The 22,310-nt window shown below is 37.2% G+C and overlaps 1 long non-coding RNA gene across 2 annotated transcripts in view; it reads right to left on the bottom strand.

The window, feature by feature from the left end:
- Positions 1-1,428: 1,428 nt before the first annotated feature.
- The window catches only part of LOC148126299 (uncharacterized), a 49,690-nt gene continuing 28,808 nt past the window's right edge, over positions 1,429-22,310 (bottom strand). Inside the window, exons 3-6 of one of the 2 annotated variants that reach the window (XR_015743075.1) lie at positions 22,064-22,199; positions 14,600-14,775; positions 13,226-13,343; positions 1,429-2,467 (exon numbers count right to left, since the gene is read on the bottom strand). This is a non-coding gene — a long non-coding RNA (uncharacterized LOC148126299). The remainder of the gene's footprint in view (positions 2,468-13,225; positions 13,344-14,599; positions 14,776-22,063; positions 22,200-22,310) is intronic. The other variant, XR_015743076.1, reaches the window with a different exon arrangement.

Below are 22,310 nucleotides of genomic sequence, written 5' to 3' on the forward strand. Positions count from 1 at the left end.
TCTATTTATATCTAAAAGGAATTTTAATGTATTTTTTAAGGAATTACTTTAATATTTTCATATTCTAAAAGGAACGGTTCCCTGGGCTATGGGATCAACAATAACATTATTTTCTGACAGCTAATTTTGCAGATAATGAATGAAATTTACAATTATTATTACAAGTTTGAACAAGATGCCATCAAAACACTTATTTGCCCACATATTTATTTTCACATGAAAGCTGCCAAAAAAAACCTCTGCCTTAAAAATTACATAATTTTAGATATAGCAAAATATACAACTATAGTAGAGTTTTTAATATAAAATGTAGTATTTAGTCTTAAATATGACAGAGAAGAATCATTTCTTCTTTACAAATCAATTAAATAACAATATCCACAAGTTTAGGCTTGTTGGGAATGGCATCGGCAGGAAATCTGAGGTTGAAACTCATTCCATAGCATCTACTGGAGCCCAGGTTTGGGTCAAAGGATGTAACTTCTGGAGAACTTTACATAGATATTATCAGAATGAAGAACAAAATGTCCCCCCCCCCCCGGCTTGGTCCCAGACAAATGTATGCAAGTTTTTAATCATTGTGTAATGGAAAAGAAAAGACTGGGGGGGAAGGAAAAAATCATTTAAGGGCCTCTACAATGACAGGAAGCATCTCAACTCTCAGACGAGGGCTCCCACCTGAAAATGCTATACTACCAAGCTATAATCCCCACCCCAGAAGATCATATTCCTAAAGATCATGAAGGGATTCAATAATCTTGTCTTGACTCTTGGCCAGTAATGTGGCAAAATGATGTGTGTGCTGACATCATCCTAATATAGTCTGGTTTTACATATTGGCACATCAAAGTCTGGCATGAGTACCTAGGTTATGTTTGATGACCTAGGATAGATCCATACTTTCTGCTGGGTCAATCATTGGTATGAGCCATTCACTATTTCATGAGTGCCAGAACAGAAGTTTTCTTTCCTCTCACACCCAGCACCATGTACATTGCAAGTACATCCCATGCCTGTATTTTCCAGCTTGGACTGCTGTCTTCCAACCTGTTCTTTTTTTAGACCTTCAAAGCCCATGATTTATTTCTATGTAATGGCAACAACAATGCATGTCACACAAATCCTCTCCAGTGGCTGCCCCATGCAGACATTTCATGCTAGGTGACTATGGACTATTATTGGCTGCTAGCTGGCTATGTTCTCTGCTTCTTAGCAATTGTATTCCTTTAAATAATGTTTCAGTTGATTCAATGATGACCTGTTAAATGAATAAACTATCCTCAACACTAAAAGCCCATGCTTCATTCAACCTTTATGTCTACCAATGTATACCCTTTCAGTTTTGCCCAGACTTGCTTTCTCTGTCCTGCAAGGCTTCCCTTTCCTTCTATTTAATCTCTTCCCTTCCTTTTCATTTCCTAAGGAACATAGGAAAAAAAGAATAGCCTGTCCCTATTGCTTTCATTATTTTGCCATCAGAATGAGAGTGGTGCCATAAAGAGAGAAAGGGAGTGGGGAAAAGGTTAAATGAATGTGGAAAGGAGGTTGGATGAAGGTAGCTGTATCCATGGAGGCAAATATCTGGGACAGCAAAAGAAGATCTAGTGACAAGGAAATGATTTTTCCTAAAAGGGAAAAGCAGGTGCTGATAGATCCGTCTTTATAGGAGCCAGCCAGTGAGACTTGTCTTCCCTGCAGGAATAAGGAGGGCAAGAATAAGTGAAACAACCAAGCAGGTCTTGCTGTAATTATAATGTTAACTAGGCACTAGACTAATCCCCCTGTCACCCAATGCAGTTTGGACTCCTGAGGGCTACAGAAATTTTCTGGGAATTTTGGAAGATGTACTCCATACACATCTGAAGAGGAGAAAGAAGGTTTAATTAGTCTATTTCCAGTCCATACACTCATAGGTATTTCCAATTTAAAATGTATTCTTATAAATCAACCATTTAAAATATACTTTTACAAATCCTTTCTTTAAAAAAAAAAATCTCTTTAAATGTTTTCTTGAAAAGATGCCTTTTGAAAAAAAAATTAAGTCTGGGTATTTAATTAATTACACTTCTGTTCTGCTTAATAATAATCATAGAACTCTATTACAATCATTTAGTATCAAGTCATTTGAGAAACATGAAAATCAGGGTATAACAAATTTCTGATCCACACCTTCTTTCATGAACTGTGGATCAGATGATAAAGATGAAAAGCCTCAGTCTTCCTCTTTTGAAAAAGAATTCCAACATATAGATATATGACTATGACTCATTTGGGAAGGTTTTAACATGTACGTTTACTAACAAGCCAAATATGTTGCAGTATAACTTTGGCAAAAAGAAATGCCATCCAGCTGAATTGTTGAGGCAAGTTCAGATCTGCTTGACAATTAGAACTCCAAGAATTCAGAGCTGCTGATAGAAGTTGGGCTGGCTGCACAGCAGGTAGCATCTTCAACCATGTCATAGATCTGGGAACAGAAATCAACAGGGTTTTTTCCCATGGATTCTGCATATATTTAAGAAACTAGACATCTGTGAAAGTGCTTCATTTTGCAAGCACTCTAGTCTTCATTTCATGTATTTGGGGGAAATGTCAACAGACCACCAACCCCCTTCTTTCTTTTAAACTTATTCTAATTAAACTACCACACAGTGCAATTGGAATATATTTATCTAATGACTGCAACATTAAAACTCTGTGATAAATGGGCTAATGTCAAATGTCAATAATCTTTGAGAATTCCCCTAACATCCATTTTTCAATTTTGAGTTCAAAAAGGATTATTATATATTATTTGAGGACATTTGAGAATTATGTTTTTCCAAATGGGTCATGATTGATAATAAATTTTATTGTTTAATTTTATTTTTCTTTCAATGGTGTTGTCCAGTTTTACTTGTGGAAGAGCACCTCATTTCGTTGCACCCGCTTGCGAGTGTAATGACAAATAAATTCTTATGTCTTATGTCTTATGTCTTAAAGAGATATTTATCCATCCTGCCAGTCCTAGAAATCTTGTATGTGTTCTCACAGTTAGTTTATTCTGTTTCTTTCCACTGTCACCCATGCAAGTCATATGTTTTCAGATTGGGTGGGTGGGGGCGGGGTTAGCTTAAACCTCTGATTGTTAAAAGTATTCAGTTTACTATCCAAGGCAGGCACACATGATTAACTAAACACAAAAGCATAAATTATACCTAACATTTCTTTTGGCAGGGTAGCTTGGTTAAAAAAATGAAAACATGTTTTGAATATATACAAAATAAATAAATAATAAATAAATAAATATAAAAGATGTGATGTGTATTTCATTGTTTTATAAATCTGTACTTTGTGAGTGACTAAGAGATTAAACAACCATAAGAGTACTATTCAGTGAAATCAGAACTGAGTAGAAGAGCAAATAAGGACACCATAACTTGCAAGAACTATGCTTCAAAGTTAATGAAAATAATAGCTTTAAATTCACTGCATCTGCAGAAGAGATGCAAAAGATGGGCTGGAAGACTTACTGCTAATCAACTTTGAGTCTATGTTTAGGATTGGTGAATCTAGGATGAACATGTGAAGGCCAAGTATGAATTGGCCGAAGAGCATCTCTAACTTTTTAGAGATGGTTGTGGCTGCTAAAAGCTATGGTTTTGTCATTTACTGTATATATGGAGTGTCTCTTTTCAATAGGCTAGGCTTGTCCACACAGCTTCTTTGCTGTCACTATGCCTATCACCTTCTTCTCTGGTTCTCTATTTATTTATATGCAAGTATTTGTAGAATGCCCACTTCATGGATGCTACAGTGAAATCATCGGGTGGATAGGAATCAAATTACACACACACTTGGAGCAGAGATTATTTAAAGTGCTCAGAAAGCAAAACCATAATAGGCATGAGCAACAACATATTTTCTAGAGGAAAGTGGGGTTCTTTTATCTCAGAGAAAAAGGTAAATTTCTGAAAAAAGACTGAAAAAAATCTTTCCCCACTATGTTGAAATATTTTGTTCGAGTATAGAAGATTTCATTTCATATATAAAACAACTATACGGGGCTTCTAAATTCTTCATGAGAAGGAATTATGAATAAATCATATATGCTATTTCTCAAGATAAATAAGAAATCATTCCAAATTGAGAAATTGTGAATCATTGAATCATAGTAATATACACGTTTTCCATCCTAATATTTTGTATTGCTAATATCTAAATATGTTTATTTAACAAATGCTAAGATAATTTCTTAATTATTTTTAATGATTGATCCTGCCCTTGCCTATGAATCTGGGTATATAGAAGCAAATAAATGTGACAGAAATTTCAGACATCTCAGCATGTTCTCATTATAGGGGTACTTACAGTGCTCTACTCAGCTCTAAAATGTCATAGTGGTCGAGGGAAAATAAGAGCTACAAAACAATATTGTATTAATAAAACATGTACCATATGAATTAAATCCCAAAGAGAAAATTGAAATGGATTTCTTTTAGCAAGACCTATGGTCAAAAAAGGACTTTTGCAAATCTCTTTTACCGTATTTAAATATAAGGAAATTAATTAAAACAAAAAGATAGCAAAAGTTTGTGGTTGTGCTATGTTAATTTAATCTTGTTTAGCACTGAAATTGAAGTGTACCAGTTTCCAGAGGACCAAATAAAACCAAATATTATGCTTAAGACACATATTTAATATATTTCATAGGTTAGGACACTCCCTTTAGTATACCTGCTGCATTTTTCACAATATCATCTAAGCATCTTTTTGCAACCAGAATATACTTAACTAAAAATTTCCCTAAAAAGAAAATCTACCCCATTTTTCTGTGCATCATGTGTGAATCATATACCCAATACACACATACAATTTAAAAATATTAAGATACCACTCATTTCTGTTTTAAAAAGTAGGCAAATTAGACTCTGAAATTACTGGCAACCCAAGTATTTTCCCAGAGAGATGGCTAAAGGGCTTTGCAGACCCTTCTGAACTGACGTGGGGCATCACAGCTGGATTTCAACATCAATTGCTCAATAACTGATGATTAATCTATTAAAATTTAATGATGAATTGATAAATAATAGCCATGTCAATATTGTAAATACAGTAGTTGTCTGAACATCTATTTTTCTTTTCTTCATAAAAATACAAGATAAACATAGTAAGAGAGAATTTGCCTCTTTATAACCCCTTCTACCAAGACATGACTCAATTGCAATGCATTTTATAAGGAGAACCATTTTATTTTTCTCTATTTGGCTTTACCAGTTGGTAATTTTTTTTTTTCAACTGTATTCCATACTACACAGGTTCTATGAGTCTTTAAAAGGTCCCATATTCTTTCTCTACAAGATAAAATCTTTAATATGAACATATTTTCATATTTTTCTCTGTGAAAATGGGCTGATTGCCTTGTTGTAATTGCATAAACAGAAGCTAGGAGATGTAACTCTGAAGGTTCAGGATTTCTCCTGTATCTTCATTCAGTATCTGAGATAACTTTCCTTAGTTTTAGACATTTTCTCTTCTCCGTCTTATCCTTCATTTGGTATATTTGTTTACTATGGATATCCTGTAAATGTTTCCCTGTTGTGATCATAGCCTACTCCAGCTCTTCATTTCCCAGGCTATAATCCCATGTTGATGTCTTCTCTTAGTCCTTCATTAATATTAGGGATGAAACAATAAGAAAATAGTGTTCCTTATCAAATAGTAGGGATATAGCAATCTTTTCATTTAATCCAATTATTGATTAAAACTAACAAGCAGAACTTTATGTTTTAATTTATGTAAAAAAGTTTAAGTTTTGTCTGTTTTTCAAAATCAATTTTCCCTTCTTCATTTGATATAGTGTACATTCACTGTCCCTTCAGTGTTGCCTTACACCATGTGATGAGCAGGAAATAAATGTGATGAATAAATAAACAAAATTTTCTCAAATTTTTTTTCTTTTTCAGTGGGGTTGAGAAAAGATAGATGATAGAAAAAAGAGAGGGGGGGGAGATCTGATTAAATGTCAACCACTTAATAACAAAAACAGATAATATGTATATATTTAAAAAAAAAGTTATCCTTTCAAAACCCACTGCTAATATGTATGTACTTTCACATATGCAAATCTATTTTTAAGCTGCTAATAAAATTCCAAGTTCATGACAGCAGTAAATGTTTCTGAAAAAGCTAAGTTAATATCACTATAAAATCTTATTAAATCATGAAGAATAACATCTTAACTGAACATCCTTTTCATAATTATCAACAGTTATGAGCCTCCTGTTTCCCCTTGGTTGTAATCAGATTGCAGATTAGTCTGGATCTCTAAATTTTAAAGCTGTTAAAGTATATTGTTTATAGCTCTGTCCATCATATTTGATCACTAATTGCAGACCTAAAGTCAACTCTGAGTGGTATTCATGAGGGGAGGGAGTGTGTATGGAGAAAAAACAGTGGTGATTGTGACTATGTGATACAACATCAACTTAACTTTTTTTTTTACTCCCTACCCCAAGGATGCCTCTAAGAACTCCTCTGCTTCTTTTTAAGTTGAGGGTTGTGCTCTAATATGAATTCTTATTAGCAAAAAAAAAAAAAAGTCCTGCAGTTTCTTGTCATTAATTTTTTAAATACTATATTTCTTCTTGCTCTGACAGATATGATGGTAGAATCAGCAGGGCAAGGAAAAGGGCAATTTTACCAGTTCAGGGTCTTCTAAAAATTTGCCCATATGATTACATCTTATTTCTAGAGGAACAACAAGAAGAATGATTGTTAAGAACCAACATTTTAAATAATTGAATGCCCTATTAAATGAATATATTGAGAGACCACAAAAAGATTGTAATAATGGGTTCCCTTCAGTACATTCCTTGCTTATATAGGGAATATGTATGGGGTATTGAATCTTTTATGGCTACATGTAAGAAACTGATAAATTCTGAACAAATTTAATTGAAATCACCCCTGGAGTTAGTCTGAAGAAAAGATTAATTTTAATGGTCTCACAGAGTGATAAGTTTCCATCTTTAAAGTCTAGTCTTCCCTCCCTCTCCTCTGGCCTCTATCATCTGTGAGATTCTTAAACCTTACCATGCAGGCTTATAGATTTAATAATAATGACCTGGAAAAGAAAATTACTTCAAATTACTGTGCAATGGGACTTTAAAAAGATGTCCGTCTGGTCTGCCTGTGACAATCAGTTTCACTTATTCAAATAGGCCATACTTATATGATGGAATATGCCTATTCAGAAACATTTCAAAGGAAATTAAGATTTATCAGCGTTCCCTAATATGAAATGCTTGAGCTTTGGATAAGGTTCTCATGGTGAAAATGTGCCATTTTAAGAGCACACTGGTGTCAGTTTATTAATTCAGTACAAACCTACATTTTTCTATGACAAGCTCTGAAAAGTCAATCATTCAAGTTAATTCTTTCTTTTTCACTCACAGACCAGTATAAGATACAAGCAAGAAAAGTTATCCATTTCAGAAATGCCACTGAAATATAAGAGGGTAAATGTGTGTGTGTGTGTGTGTGCGCGCGCGCGCGTGTGTGTGTGTGTGTGTGTGTGTGGTATTCAGTTTTGTTCGGGTATTTTCCCACGTCATTATAGTTGTGCTTTTAAAGTTGTAGCAACATTTCGGCAGAATCTCATCTGCCATCATCAGGCTTCTGTATTGAGTTCGTCTGTGAGTCAGACTTTTACAGTTGTTTCAGTTTTAAATTTTGGGCTAGCCTACTGCTGTGCCAGAATGGTTCATCCTGATTGGTTGGGAGTCTTGGTTTGTGTTTATTGCTCTTGGAGTTTGCTGTGTTCTGCTTGATTGGTGTTTCTAATATCTTCTGTCTGTTTTGTGGCTTTTTTTGTCTTGATTGGCTGGCAATATTGTGTTCCTGTATTGGAGGCTTTTAGTGCAGCTTGGCTCTGAGTAAATGGACGGCCATCATTTATTAGGAAGCTAGGTTTCATCTGGGCGCCTGGTTGGGGTGTGTTTGAGCTGGAGGTATCACAGGGGATCTGTTTGTCCCCAGGGGTTTGCCTGGCTTGTGGTGTGGAGAGTTTTTTTGTTTGTGAGTGCAGGCTTCCAAATAATTGACAGTCTGGTGGAATCATACCACTTCTTGAAAATGATCAAAGATCTACACATGAAACAAGAAGATCTGCTTGTAAGTTTCAATGTGGTTTCACTATTCACTCAAGTCCTGATAAAAGAAACTCTTGAAATCATCAAAAATAAATACCAACCAGCTAAACACCTCATGGAACTAACAGAACACTGCTTCATCAACACATATTTCATATACAAAGGACAAAGATACAAGCAAATTGAAGGAGCCCCTATGGGATCACCACTGTCACCCGTCATTGCAAACCTGTTCATGGAAGAATTCGAATCCAGAGCCCTGGCTAATGCCACCCACAAACCCAAACTATGGTTAAAATACATCGATGACACATTTATGATTTGGCACCATGGAAAAGAAAACCTAAACAATTTCCTAACACACCTAAAGAGCACGCACCCCAAAATCAAGTTCACCATGGAAACGGAAACAAACAAACAACTACCATTCCTAGATGTACTAATCTACAAAAAAACAGATGGCACACTAGGACACACCATATACCAGAAGAAAACACACACCAACTGCTACCTCAATGCCCAATCCCACCACCACCCAGCACAGATAAACTCCGTGGCCAAAACACTAATCACCAGAACCAAATGCCTGGCAGACAGGACACACATAAAGACTGAACTATGCACCCTGACAGCCAACAGCTTCCACAAAAGCAAAATCACTGGCTTGATCCACAAAAGCACACTGAGACATAATGGAGACCTAGAAGATGAACAGACCTATGGAACAGCTGTCCTGCCCTACATAAGAGGTACTACAGACAAAATTAATAAGATACTACACAGGCATCACATCAAGACTGCCTTCAAAACAGACAGAAAAATAGCAGCCATCCTTAGAAACCCCAAAGATAAAATTGACCTGGAAAACCAAGGTATATATGAAGTCCCCTGTGCATCATGCCCGGCCACATACATTGGACAGACCAATAGAAGAATAAGTACCTGGATGAACACAAAAATGCAGTCAAAAAGCTGGAACACACTTCCTCACTAGTCCAACACATGAAAGCCACAGGTCATAGCATCAACTTCAATGGCACCAAAACCCTAGCCACTATAAAAAAAAACCAGCCACAGAATTATCAGAGAACCATAGAGATTGAAAAAAAACCTGAAAGCATGAATAGAAGAGATGATTCCACCAGACTGTCAATTATTTGGAAGCCTGCACTCACAAACAAAAAAAATCTCCACACCACAAGCCAGGCAAGCATCTGGGCACAAACAGATCCCCTGTGATACCTCCAGCTCAAACACACCCCAACCAGGCACTCAAATGAAACCTAGCTTCCTAATAAATGATAGCCATCCATTTACTCGGAGCCAAGCTGCACTAAAAGCCTCCAATACAGGAACACAATGTTGCCAGCCAATCAAGACAAAAAAAGCCACAAAACAGTCAGAAGATATTAGAAACACCAATCAAGCAGAACACAGCAAACTCTAAGACCAATAAACACAGACCAAGACTCCCAACCAATCAGGATGAAGAAAAAAACATTCTGGCACAGCAGTAGGCTAGCCCAAAATTTAAAACTGAAACAACTGTAAAAGTCTGACTCACAGACGAACTCAATACAGAAGCCTGATGATGGCAGATGAGATTCTCCCGAAACATTGCTACAACTTTAAAAGCACAACTACAATGACGTGGGAAAATACCTGAACAAAGCTGAATACCATACATGTAAGTACCCTCGAAAACTTAAGAATGAATATATATATATATATATATATATATATATATATATATATATATATATATATATCTGTGTGTGTGTGTATGTATATGTATATGTATATGTATATGTATCTATGTGTTTTCTCAAGTTTTCACAGGTACTTACATGTATGGTATTCAGCTTTGTTCGGGTATTTTCCCATGTCGTTGTAGTTGTGCTTTTAAAGTTGTAGCAACATTTTGGCAGAATCTCATCTGCCGTCATCAAGCTTCTGTATTGTGTCCGAACAAAGCTGAATGCCATATATGTATCTATGTATATATATGAAGCTAATATTGCTAAGCAGGTAGTATAAATTTAAAAACCCTAAAACAATTCAATTAAAAATTCTTAATATTATAGGGTACGTGGAATCCATTAAGTGCCACTAAATGGATATAAAAACAGATCAAATAAAGAAAAGGCAATTTTCAGTAAGTTTGCCAATGCCTAGTATCCAAAATCAATCATAGCAAGGTTCAGGGTACCTCTGTGTGAAGTGTCTGTGCTGGTTTGAACTTAGTTCTAGCCTTCTGTGATTCTATGATACCAGATATGCTTGAACTTTTATATGTTTTATGATTTTTTAAAATTTAGCTGCAAATTGCAGTGAGAGTAGCTCACAAATTTTGTTTATGTGTGTCTGTGAGTTTGTGTGTGAGAGTTTGTGGAATTGCTGTGTCCTTCTTTTCCCTACTTGTGTATCTTCTTGTCATGCCATACTTCATGAATATTAGGCTTTGGGTCTTTCAGGGGATTGGGGGAAAGTTTGGTGCATTTTCAGGTCCCCCAAAAATTAATCATTCAGCTTCTCTACATATTTACCTTTATAACAACAACAACCAAACAGGGCAAACGTGAAGGACATAGATGATATAAATAAAATGTATTTTATTTTTCTTAAGTAGGAATGAGGGCATTTGAAAGATTTGGGAATAGAAACAGTGATGGTGGTGTTGTACTTTCAGGTTAACACAAGAAAAGCCAATTATGAAGAATTCATTTGACTAGCTTCAGAGATATCAGTAGAATATTATTGTTTAAACAAGTATTCAGAAAATAATTTTTAGAGAGTCAGATGTGGGAGGGTCTCAAAATAGATGTTTCAGAAAATAAAAAAATTCCAGGAACTATCATCAGTCATGCAAACTCTTCAGTTATTATAACTGACTGAGCAGCAAACAGCAAAAAGTAAATGATATATGTTAAGATCTACATCAACCATATATTGAACTAACAACATTTCAAATCAGGTTATGGGGACCCCACTAAACTGTACTTAGACTTATCTAATGTTTGTTCTAGTGGGAATGAACAATTTGATTTTTGTCTGTGAGTCAAAAGACCATTAGTATTTCAAGCAGAGGAGTACATGAAGCACACAATTCTTAGACCCATTCTGATAAGTAAATCTCTAGAAGATTTATCTGCAATTGTACTTGTAAGTAATGCCTGTTTTACTTTTGCTAAATGTATAATCTTTTATATTACTCTTGTATAAATCTGTTTCTATTTCTTTAAATACAACCCCCTCATTCTTATCTCATTATCCACTTTACCATCTGAGATCTCATTTTAGTTATTAACTTATATGCCTCATTTCAATTATCATAGTCATCTGTCTTAATCATTTCCAATTTGTCAGACAGCAAAATCTCTATGTGTTTTCTATGTTATAGGTAGCAATGAGTGAGACTGTCAGTTTTTAAACTAAGGATTTGCTATAATTTGCACATTCCTTCATCAGCAAGATAGAGGGAACATGATTATTGTTTAAAAAATGAATGTAGAAAAACAATCAGAACAGATTAATTCATGTCCCACCCTTTCCCCCTTCGTCCTCTATAAAGAGTGATATAGCAGAAAGACATTATATAGACCACTTCACATAAAGAAAAGCTAAGCTGGTGGATTTGACTCATACAACAGTAAGAATTTACCAATATTTACACAGTTCTTTACACATGGAACAGAAATAACAGGAAATTTCAAACCCAGATTCACAAGGAGAATCTTTATGCTGTCAAACTAATCTTTATGCTATGATTCTAAATCAGTTATGTGTGCTCTTTTTTAATGATAATGTTTCTCTCTCGTTGTTTCTCTCCCTTGAAACTGATTTTTGTTCATCTATCTTCATAAACCATCAGTGAGATAAGTTAGGCAAAGAGATCATAACACTGCAGATCAACCACTGGAGTCTTTTTGTTGTTGTTGTTGTTGGCCTGCCAAGAGGTTCCTTCCTGATAATCTATTATTGTTGCATATTTCAACTCTCCTATATTCTTTTTTACTGCCAAATGAGTTAGAATTATGGTTAGGATTATAAATAGTTAACAATTACCTTTACAAATTTATGCACCCATCACTATAATTGCAACAAGAATATCACACCAATTGATTATGTCAGTGATCAAAAACTTTTTGGACATGAGATTTTAACTCTAATAGCAGGCAAAAAAAAATCAAGAGCCAACGTTTGAACTCCACCACTGACTGGAGCTTTTGAACCTCATTCTAGTTATGACATCCTAATTGCTACATCTCATGGACTATGAATTTATTACCCTGAGGAAGACTTAGTCCTCAGGCAGAGTCCTATCCAAGAAGATTGAAAGATCCCACCTAACTTCATGAATCAAGCAACTCTCTGTCCCTTCAGGTCATTCTCTTAGCTGACAAATTCCTGAAGAATTTGTTTCAGCAGCAAAGGAACTAAATAGAGTTGGTGTCCCTTACTATCACATATATTTTCATTCACAACAGCCATGTAAAACATGGGCTTCACTAGATTATTTTCAGACCATATTCTGTGGGCATGAACCCCCATTCTTTCATGTTACCTAAGCACTGTTCCCTTGATCTATCCACTTTCAGGCTCACATTCCTTTCTTCATTTGGTCTCCATTTCTCTGGGGCTTATGAAGATGGATATGGCTAAGCATATCCTAGGATGATTTGTTTTCATCACATGAATTTCCAGTCTAAAAGAGTTATAATTGGGTGGGGCTGGGAGAAATTGTTCTCACCATTCCCATGAAATCGGTTTCCTTAAGATTATTCATTTCTAAGTCTCAAAGGAAATGTTTCTTAGAAAAATCCTCCCTGGTGAAGATATCCTTGTTATTTCATGAATTAGAGAGCTTACTAAAAGTAGAACATTTCACTAGCACCCCAGTGATAAAATCTCATGTTCTAAAGATTTTTGCCCGACGGCAGATAAATTTGTACAGGCAAGTTCTGAGAACTTGTATTAATTGACAGTTACATGAATATTGCACAGATATGTAATGAAGAATGCATTTGAAGATATCTTTCTTTTATTTACTAGCAGGCAGAAAAAAGGACATGAGACCCATTTCAGTTCCTTACCTCTGAAGTTCATTCTTATTGAAGAGTGAGCTGCAAAAAGACACCTGTGATCTAATTTATCCAGTTATATATTGCTAAGCTTACCATAGATTACATGTATATCATGTGGAAATTGGTGCTGAGGAAAGAAAATAACATGTCAGGGAGAAGATGGTGCTGAATCTTTTCTTTTCATGTGCTAGCATTGTATCTGCAGGGATATTTGTTTACTTCATTCCCTCTATGAGGAAAATATTCAGTCATAAAATTTATCCTAAGCAGCTTGTAACAAATAGGGAAGGGGATCATAAACTTTTTTTCCAGCTGGGATCTTTCAATCATGTCACTTCCCTGTTGAGTTTTGCTTCAGAGATTGAGTTCCGCCTCAGGTTACTTTGCAAGTTTTAGAAGTTTAGGCAAATTCAACCTTCCTCTCCTGTCACCTTCCTGTGATCCTTTACATTTAGTCTCAAAGAATCCTTCCAGTACTTGAAAAGCAGCTTTATCCTTAAAGGAATTTATGACAAATACCACAATTCCTTTTTCAAGTAGTGCCTATTTGATGCACCAACTCATTAAGCACAGCAGAACTCCAGCAAACAATCATTATGTCAAGCATAACCATATTATATGTAAAGAATACAATTAATCTCTTAATTGGAATATAAAATAATCCAATTCCACAACCTGGCACATGAGATAGAAATCTAACAGTACAAGATGGTTATCCAGGAGTTAATTAAGAACCAAATATTGCCTTGGTACTTCAGGCACCTTGAAAAGTAGGAAATTGCTTAAATGTAGTGGATGGTGGGGGAAAGAAGAAAAAAAGTTGTATTAAAAATTGAACAAACTTTCCTTCTCCCTTTCTTCCTTTCCCTTCTTCACACATTTTCTGCTAAGTTTTTGATAGAATCCTGACAGGCATATTTTATTTTTTACACTGAAATAATGTTGACTTCCCCTGGACTTCCTATCAATATTTGGCTTAAAGAAAGCCATCCAAATCTGCTTCAGTTACTAGCCTCGGGCAGAATAATTTAGTAGCAACTCAAGACATGTCAGCAGATTACACTCGTGTTGTTCTTTACAGGGCTCTAAAATAGAGTAGGAAATTATTTCATATCAATATCTGGAATTTTGAAAGGATGCCACTAATCCAAAAATACAGTTACAAATTTCAATAATGCTCACATTCTAGGAAGCGCCATATGGGATGCCAACTGTGGGAAGATGATGCAAATGACTAACAAATGATACAAATACAAACAAATAGCTTTATTTTACATTATGTCAATTTTCATGTACAGTGGTAACTTGGTACTTGTTAATTCATTTCAGGAGGCACAAGTACTAAGTACTAAAAACGAGTACCAAACAAATCACGTGACTTACCATGTAACCCTTTGTTTCATTTGGGAAGGGCATCCTGTCCCTCCCTTTTCCCATATCAATGATCTTCCCAGCATGGCCAACTTTCTGTCTGCCCTTTGTAGCTATCCCCTACTTCCTTTTGCAGTTACAGTATCTTTTTGGCATCCTGTTCATTCTCTGTAATAGTTCCTCTCTTCCTAACACAGAACATCAATAACAAATCAATAATAAATATTGGGACAACATAATGTGTCGAGTACCAAATTCAATGAATTTTACAGCAGTTCAGTACTGAAGTACCACTGTATTCATTTTTTTAAATAAAAATAAAAAATTTAAATAAGCCATGACTGGATGGTGTCAAGCAATATTCATAGACTTTAGTACCTATAGGCTTGACATTATTTACTTCCAAAAGTAGTCAAATTAGAAATAGTGGGCAATTTTGATTAGGAGAATAAAAAGTGAAGTTGGCAAACAAACTTGCATCTGAGTGTGTACAGTATATGGCTATGTTTGTGGTAAATTGATCTTTGATTGTGCCTATATCCTAGGTCCCACAAAGGGACTTTGCCTAGGAGAAGGAGCCTGGAGAATGTCACTACTGATCATTTAGGGGGTGCAGTGCAGGATAAGTAGAAACAACTGGAAATAAACAGTCCCACAAATCTGTTCCTGTCTGCTTATTGATGATAAGCAGATCTTGAATTGCACCCAGGAGCCCACAGGAAGCCAATGCAGCTTGTAGAGCGGAGATGAGCATATTATGGATTGTCCCAGCCTTCCCATACCTATCCATTCTGAATCAGTTGTTGCTTATGAATGTTCAGCTACATTCCTATCAGAATCTCCTAGATTCCCTGTTCCAGAAACAGATACAATTAGCACATAAGATGGGCCCATGCAAAAACTCTCCCAGACACCTGCTGTTTGAATGGAAGCCATGAATCCAAGAGGTCCCTAAACTTCACACCAGCTCTATCTGGAGGAATACAATCCAATTCAGAACTAAAGAAGAGAAATCTCTAGATCCTGCGGGGGCTTCAGATCCCACAGTTACTTAATATCTGCAAGAGTTAAGCTTAAGCTTAAGCTTTTCCTTTCCCACACAGGGTTCACATCCTCTAGGCTTTAGGGAGTGCCTTAATGTTATCACTTGTTCAGCCTGGGGCAGAAATATATAATTGGATATCATCAATCTACCTCACCCAGTATTGATGGATTACTTCTTCATGCAGATGTTAATAGGAGGGAGGAGAGAATGGATTCCTGAGAACATCTCAAATTATGGCTCTTTATAATTCTTCTCTGGATAAAGAGGTGATTTGAGGTTGCCCTCATGATGAGAACACAAGACACTATCTGGCAGGAAATAGGCATCTTGTTCAAACCATGATCAATGCCTTTAAAAGGACACTAAATTTGTATACCTCCTTTTCTCGTCACTTTTAAATGCTTGTTAACTGCTTTTCAGTATTAGGAACCTTTCACTCAACAAGTCTGGAAATACCAGGTGAATTTCCTCCGATCCTTAGCAAAATAAGTTTGAAATACCAGTTTAAATTTTTTTTGCCTGAAGTAATCAGTAAAAGGATGATTGAAACTTTGATTTTAAAAACTTACAAATCGATTAAGGATTCATATAAATTTGAAATAAGATTTTGGAATTCATTAAAAATGTTTCCAGTGGGCGAATACTTTGGTTTAGAATTCTTTAAAAATATATAATAAAACTTTTAAAATTGGACACTAAAGGGAACTAGAAGGAATTAAAGATTACAATAAAAGAAGAAAATTCAAATCTAACTTACTAATATAGAATGAAGCAAATACTATAGTTTAACATTGGACATATTGAATTATATTTTTGAACAATGGATTTAGTTAATTTTAAAAGTGTCTGCTTGCATAGATAAACTATGTTTCAAAGCTACTATGGAAGAGAAACAAGCAGGAGTGGGTTTCTACCGGTTCTGTCCACCTCTGTAGAACCGGTAGCTCTGAAGAGCAGCAGACATAGAACCGGTTCTATTGTGTTTCTCTAACATTAAGGCTTCCAACAATAGGAAGGCCCAGCATGATTTCTAGGCATGAGGTGAAATTAAGCCCCAGCCCCAAAATTTAGGCCTATTTAAACCATGCATTTCCCCGCTATTTCTCACATCGTTCGTTAGAACTACATGAGGTGAAGAGAAATGGGGGGGAAGGGTGGCGGGGTGGGGAGAAAACTTGCCTTTAGGAGTGTCCTGCAGGTAGCCTAGGCTAGAATAACCCGATTTACTACCAATAGAATACCAGCCGATAGAAGCTCCCCGAAGGCAGAATCATCAGCCGCTTCGATCGACCAGTAGAAGGCCGGTAGAAGCGGCCTCAGGGCGAGCGCCCACGCACAATTCCCTCGCCACAAGGCCATTTCTATTGGCTGACGAAAGCTCCCGAAGGCAGAATCCCCAGCTGCTTTGGGGCGAGTCGTGGCTGCCCATGTCCCCTCGCCATTATGCAGTGTCTTTCAGCCGATGGAAGCTCCCCAAGGGCAGTCACCAGCCACTTCAATTGGCCAGTAGAAGCAGCCTCAGGGCAAGTGCCCACACACACTCCCCTCACCGCGTGGCCACTTCTATCAGCCAACGAAAACTCCCTGAAGGCAGAGTCCCCAGCCGCTTTGGGGTGAGGCGTGGCTGCCCGCGTCCCCATGCCATTAGGCAGCGTCTTTTGGGTGATGGAAGCTCCCCAAGGGCAGTCACCAGCCACTTTGATCAGCCAGTAGAAGTGGCCTTGGGGCGAGTGCCCACGCACACTCCCCTCGCCGTGAAGCTGCTTCTATTGGCCGACGAAAGCTCCCCAAAGGCAGAGTCCCCAGCCGCTTCGGGGCGAGGCGTGGCAATGGAATCACAAGAGATTCTAGGTGGAATTCAGGGTTTGGAGTGTTATGACGATGTCCCAGAAGAAGATGACATAACTGTTTATGAATAAATTGTTCCTACGTATGTTTGCATAAATTGTTCCTGTGTTTAAATAAATTGTTCCTGTATTTGAATAAATGGCTTGGTTTATTTATTTTTATTAAAATGGTGGATTTTTAATAAATTGGGGTGTGCTTTGTGGTTCCCCTGGGAGGGGCGTGGCTGGGATTTGGCATGCAGCTAGTAAGTTACAAAAGGGTTGTTTATCATTAAGATCTGCTTTGTGCTCATAGGCAACATGAAATGAGGGTTGGGATGGAAGAAGTAGTAGCAGCTTGTGCTTAACCAAGAGTTTCTGAACCTGAAGGTCCCTGCTCTTCCGCCACCTCTCTTTTGTTGGTGCAATTTACCTTGGGGGGGGGGTTGTCCGAAGACCCTTTGAGTTTATTCATTCACTTACATTTCCCCAAGGGGCTTTTTTTTGGGGGGGGGTTCTTCCCTGCAACACAACCATCATCTCTCCCAGGCCCAGCAAGACGCCGTCCTCCCCACTGGAGGGAATTGGGGGTTCAGGGAAGTGTCCTGTTAATCATTAAAGCAATCTGAAAGACCACCCTTTTGGCCCACCAGAATGATCTTCACCCAGCTCAACCAAAAAAACCCTGGAGCCCCTCCACTCTGCCCTCTCTCTGCCCCTCCCCCAAGTGCCTGCTCTGCTCAAGTCAGAGATGGGGGGCAGAACCAGTCCTTGAATTCCCAGAGCACACCTGGGAGGGGGCTTGTCTAGGATGGAAACTAAGCAGGGGATGGAGTCCTCAGGAGAGGATTTCCAAGGCTGGAGAGAGAAGTTTAAAAGAGTGGGACAAGAGAAGACAAAAGCTTCTTTAGGGACCCTCCTGTGATCCAAATGGTTGCCGTGGGAAATCGGGGCATGTGGGGGTGGGGATAGGGCTATCTGAAGGGATGAAGAAGAGCGGCTGGCTCAGGAAGCAGAAATGCAGCGGGAATCTTGGGGTCATCTGATACTTATTCTGACAACAGAATATGTACATTGCATTGAGTTTGCAGTTGCATTGAGTTTGCAGTTGCATTGAGTTTGCAGTTTGGAACCTGATGCATAGCCACGCCTCGCCCCGAAGCGGCTGGGGACTCTGCCTTTGGGGAGCTTTCACCAGCTGATAGAAGTGGCCTCGCGGCAAGGGGAGTATGCGTGGGCACTCACCCCGAGGCCGCTTTTACCGGCCAAATGAAGTGGCTGGTGACTGCCTTGGGGAGTTTCCATCGCCCAAAAGACACTGCCTAATAGCAAGGGAACACGGGCCGCCATGCCTCGCCCTGAAGCGGCTGGGGACTCTGCCTTTGGGGAGCTTTCATCAGCTGATAGAAGTGGCCTCGCGGCAAGGGGAGTTTGTGTGGGCTGCTTCTACCGGCCAATCGAAGTGGCTGGTGACTGCCTTTGGGGAGCTTCCATTGCCCAAAAGACACTGCCTAATGGTGCGGGGGCGCGGGCAGCCATGCCTCGCCCCAAAGCAGCTGGGGGCTCTGCCTTCGGGGAGCTTTTGTCGGCCAAAAGAAATGGCCTCGTGGAGAGGTACGTGCACATGGGCTGCTCTAGGTGGGGGAGGAAATAAGTCACCCTCAAAAAGACGGCCTAGCCGTTTTTTCAGGGGTCAAAAAAAAAATAAGGCCCAGCCTTATTTTGTGAGAAGCACGGTATGTCTGCTGATGTTTTTGCCCAGCCACCCAGCTGGGCTCTTACCTGATCTTTATTTCCTGATTTTTCAACTTCAGCTGCCAAACGAGGCATAGCTACAGTTAAAAATACAAGAAAAGAGGGCTGTTACAAGGCTGCAAATACAAGGGCTGTTTCAAAGGCTGCTTCTCCACACGCAGCGTGCTAATGACGATTAACAGGCACGTGGCTCACAGCGGGCAGGGATACTCGTAATTCCCGAACCGGTAGTTAACCCTGTCGTATCCCACCCCTGGAAACAAGTGTTACCTGACAAAATTGAAACTGATTTGAAAAATGGATTTTAAAATGAAGGTTTTAATTTAAAAATATTGTACCAGTAAGTAATATAAATGTGGTTTTTTTTATCATAGTTAAAGTAGATATTTTGTTCTCCGATCTTTTACTGGCATCAGGTTTGAAATGACAAGGTTTTATGGATTTGTTTATAAAGAGATGACATATAGGAAGAAAATATCATTTGATATATTTTAAGAGAAGGCAATAATTTACCAAAATTGTTTATACTTGTGATGAAGTGGGAATTCATTTTTACATCTAGGAAAAATGATAGAAAGTCAAAACTCTTGTTGAGTACCAATAAAGGAGAATATTTATAGCTCAGGGTTGAAATGAAATGATGTTTCCTTACCCAAACTAGATAACATCATCAGACTAGCACTGATGAAGTTACCTAATTTGGATAATGAAATGTCTGCAAGAAAACAACCAAGCTCATATGCACCAAGGATCCACTCTTGTGAGTATTTTAAAAAATGTATGACTGCAAATATAAAAGGTGTAATTAGAAAAATGTTAAAATATAGCCATGAGTTGCTTATGGCATCTCTATTTGGTTTGTTTTATAAATGAATGCAATGTTTACAGGAAAATTATTTTATATTTGGCAGAAGGTTTATGTCAGACTTTGCCCAAGAACAATGTAAAACAATCAAACCAAAGTTAAGTTTTTTTATTTGTATATATCATATAGACAGAATCTTGCCAGTCTAAACCTACACTAACCTAACCTAATGAATATACTCTGGGAGATTCTAGACAGTGGCTACTCTCGATCTCATCCTCTTCCCATGATCCAGTTTTGGACTGTGCTTATATCTTGTCTGGCTCCCCCTCCTTGCAAAGTGCTCCCTCCTTCCTGAGAACCTGTTGCATTACTGTTGTCCACCACAGTGTGACAGAATTTTAATTTTAAAAAGTATGAGAGATGACAATGAGCAAATTTTGAACAGTACAATGGTAGGGATGACACCTAGATTTTTGCTCTGAAGCTGAATACTGAGAAGGATATGAGTGTATCTCTGGTGAATAGGATGAAGAATATGATGAAATGAATAAGCTGTGTTCATAAAATGTTTATATTGGTATGTAGTTGAAGAATGTTAACTAAACACAATAAGAGAAAGAGAGATATGATGAAAGTAAAGCATGCTTGAGGATAAATAAAATGTTTACTGATAGTTTCATGAACTGTAGAGAGTAAGAAAAGGATTTGTAACGCTCCTTTGGTTGTTTAAAATGCTTTTGTACAAATATATAAGGAACGCTTGTGTTAGTTGGGTGCATGAATGTACACAGTGCTTTGTAGGTGGATAGTATGCTGTTAGTTGAACACCTGAATAATTTGATTGAATTATTCTTCTGAATCACTATATGCATTTGAACCCATTTTTTAAAAATGACAGAATTAATTGAAATGACTAAATTGAATTGTTTCATTAGCGAAAAGATGATATCAATATTTATTAGTGCTAGAAACTCCTCCTCAATTTTTTATATAAAAAAGAAAAAATAAACTTATGATATATAGCTTAGATCATTAGACAGGATAGATTACAGAAAGAAGAGAGTCACTTAGGGAGAGAATAATTTTCATGGACTACTCTATCGTATCATAACATCTAACTTTAGCTGCAAATTACTCAGGTTTCCTTTTATGTATGTTTTTATATAAAATAAAATATTTATAAATAAATACTTTATTAAAATAAATGTTTGATATAACTTTTTATAAAATGAACATTATAATTGCTATTGAAAGCTTTAGCAATAATAATAATTCATACAATCCAAAGCTGGGAACCTTTTTTTTTTACAGGCACAGTTTAAAAAGTCTTATTGTGACACATATCAGGCAGAGGAGAGAAGATGAGCTCAGGATATTCTTTAGAGAAGTAAGAAAAATGCTAGAGAATGCTGGTCACCAAAGTCATGCCACAGACAATAACAACAAAAATGAAAGCATCTGGAATGTTGTCTTGTATTTTATCATACATGTGAAAGAAAGCTAAAACACAGTGCGTAGGTAGCCTATTTGTTTCACATTGGCCTATAAAAAAAGAGCAAGATTTGGAACATGACTTTAATGAAGCAATCCATCATAATCTTTCTGACACTTTATTTTCATTCTTGTATTTTTACACAGCCCCCCAAATTACTAAGGCACCTCTGATTTATGCCTTTGATATTTCCGAAGGAAAATTTGGTGACGGCATTGCAAAATTACTTCCAGTGAACAAGGATTTTGGCATAATGATCAGTGCAGCCTCCAATTAAGTTGATGTGGTTGTACCATCAAGCCATTCTCAGACATTTTTTGCTTCTTGTAACTTTAATATGCTAGTATACTAGCAGTATTAATCTGCAAAATTTTGGGATAGATAGTGAATTAACGCCCCAGAATAAGAGGAGAATTTCTGCAACCAGTTAAACATATTTTGTTCTGTGTATATTGTAGCTCCTTTCACAAAATGGCTGCCATCAGAACTTATACTTTCACAAAACATGGTGAATGTGGCTAGTCATGCCGCAGAGAAGTAAAACATTTACCAGAATGCAAATTGGTGAAGCTCTTCAATCTCCTTCCAGTAGTTCATCTCCTACCAGAAGCTGTTGACCAACTTTTCTTACTTTTATCTTTTTCTTTTCTTCAGTGAATGGGAATATTTCCAAACAAAGCATATAGCTGCAAAATTAAAATCATTTTTTTATTTTCCTAGTATGCCTATGGGATCTATTTACTGCCCAGAGCCATCTTGTCTACAAAACCAATATCAAAAGCTGTCATTTTGCCTAA

The sequence above is a fragment of the Pseudonaja textilis genome, chromosome 3, assembly GCF_049901715.1.
Source record: "Pseudonaja textilis isolate UNSWEBS1 chromosome 3, rPseTex1.2, whole genome shotgun sequence".
Classification (NCBI taxonomy): domain Eukaryota; kingdom Metazoa; phylum Chordata; class Lepidosauria; order Squamata; family Elapidae; genus Pseudonaja; species Pseudonaja textilis.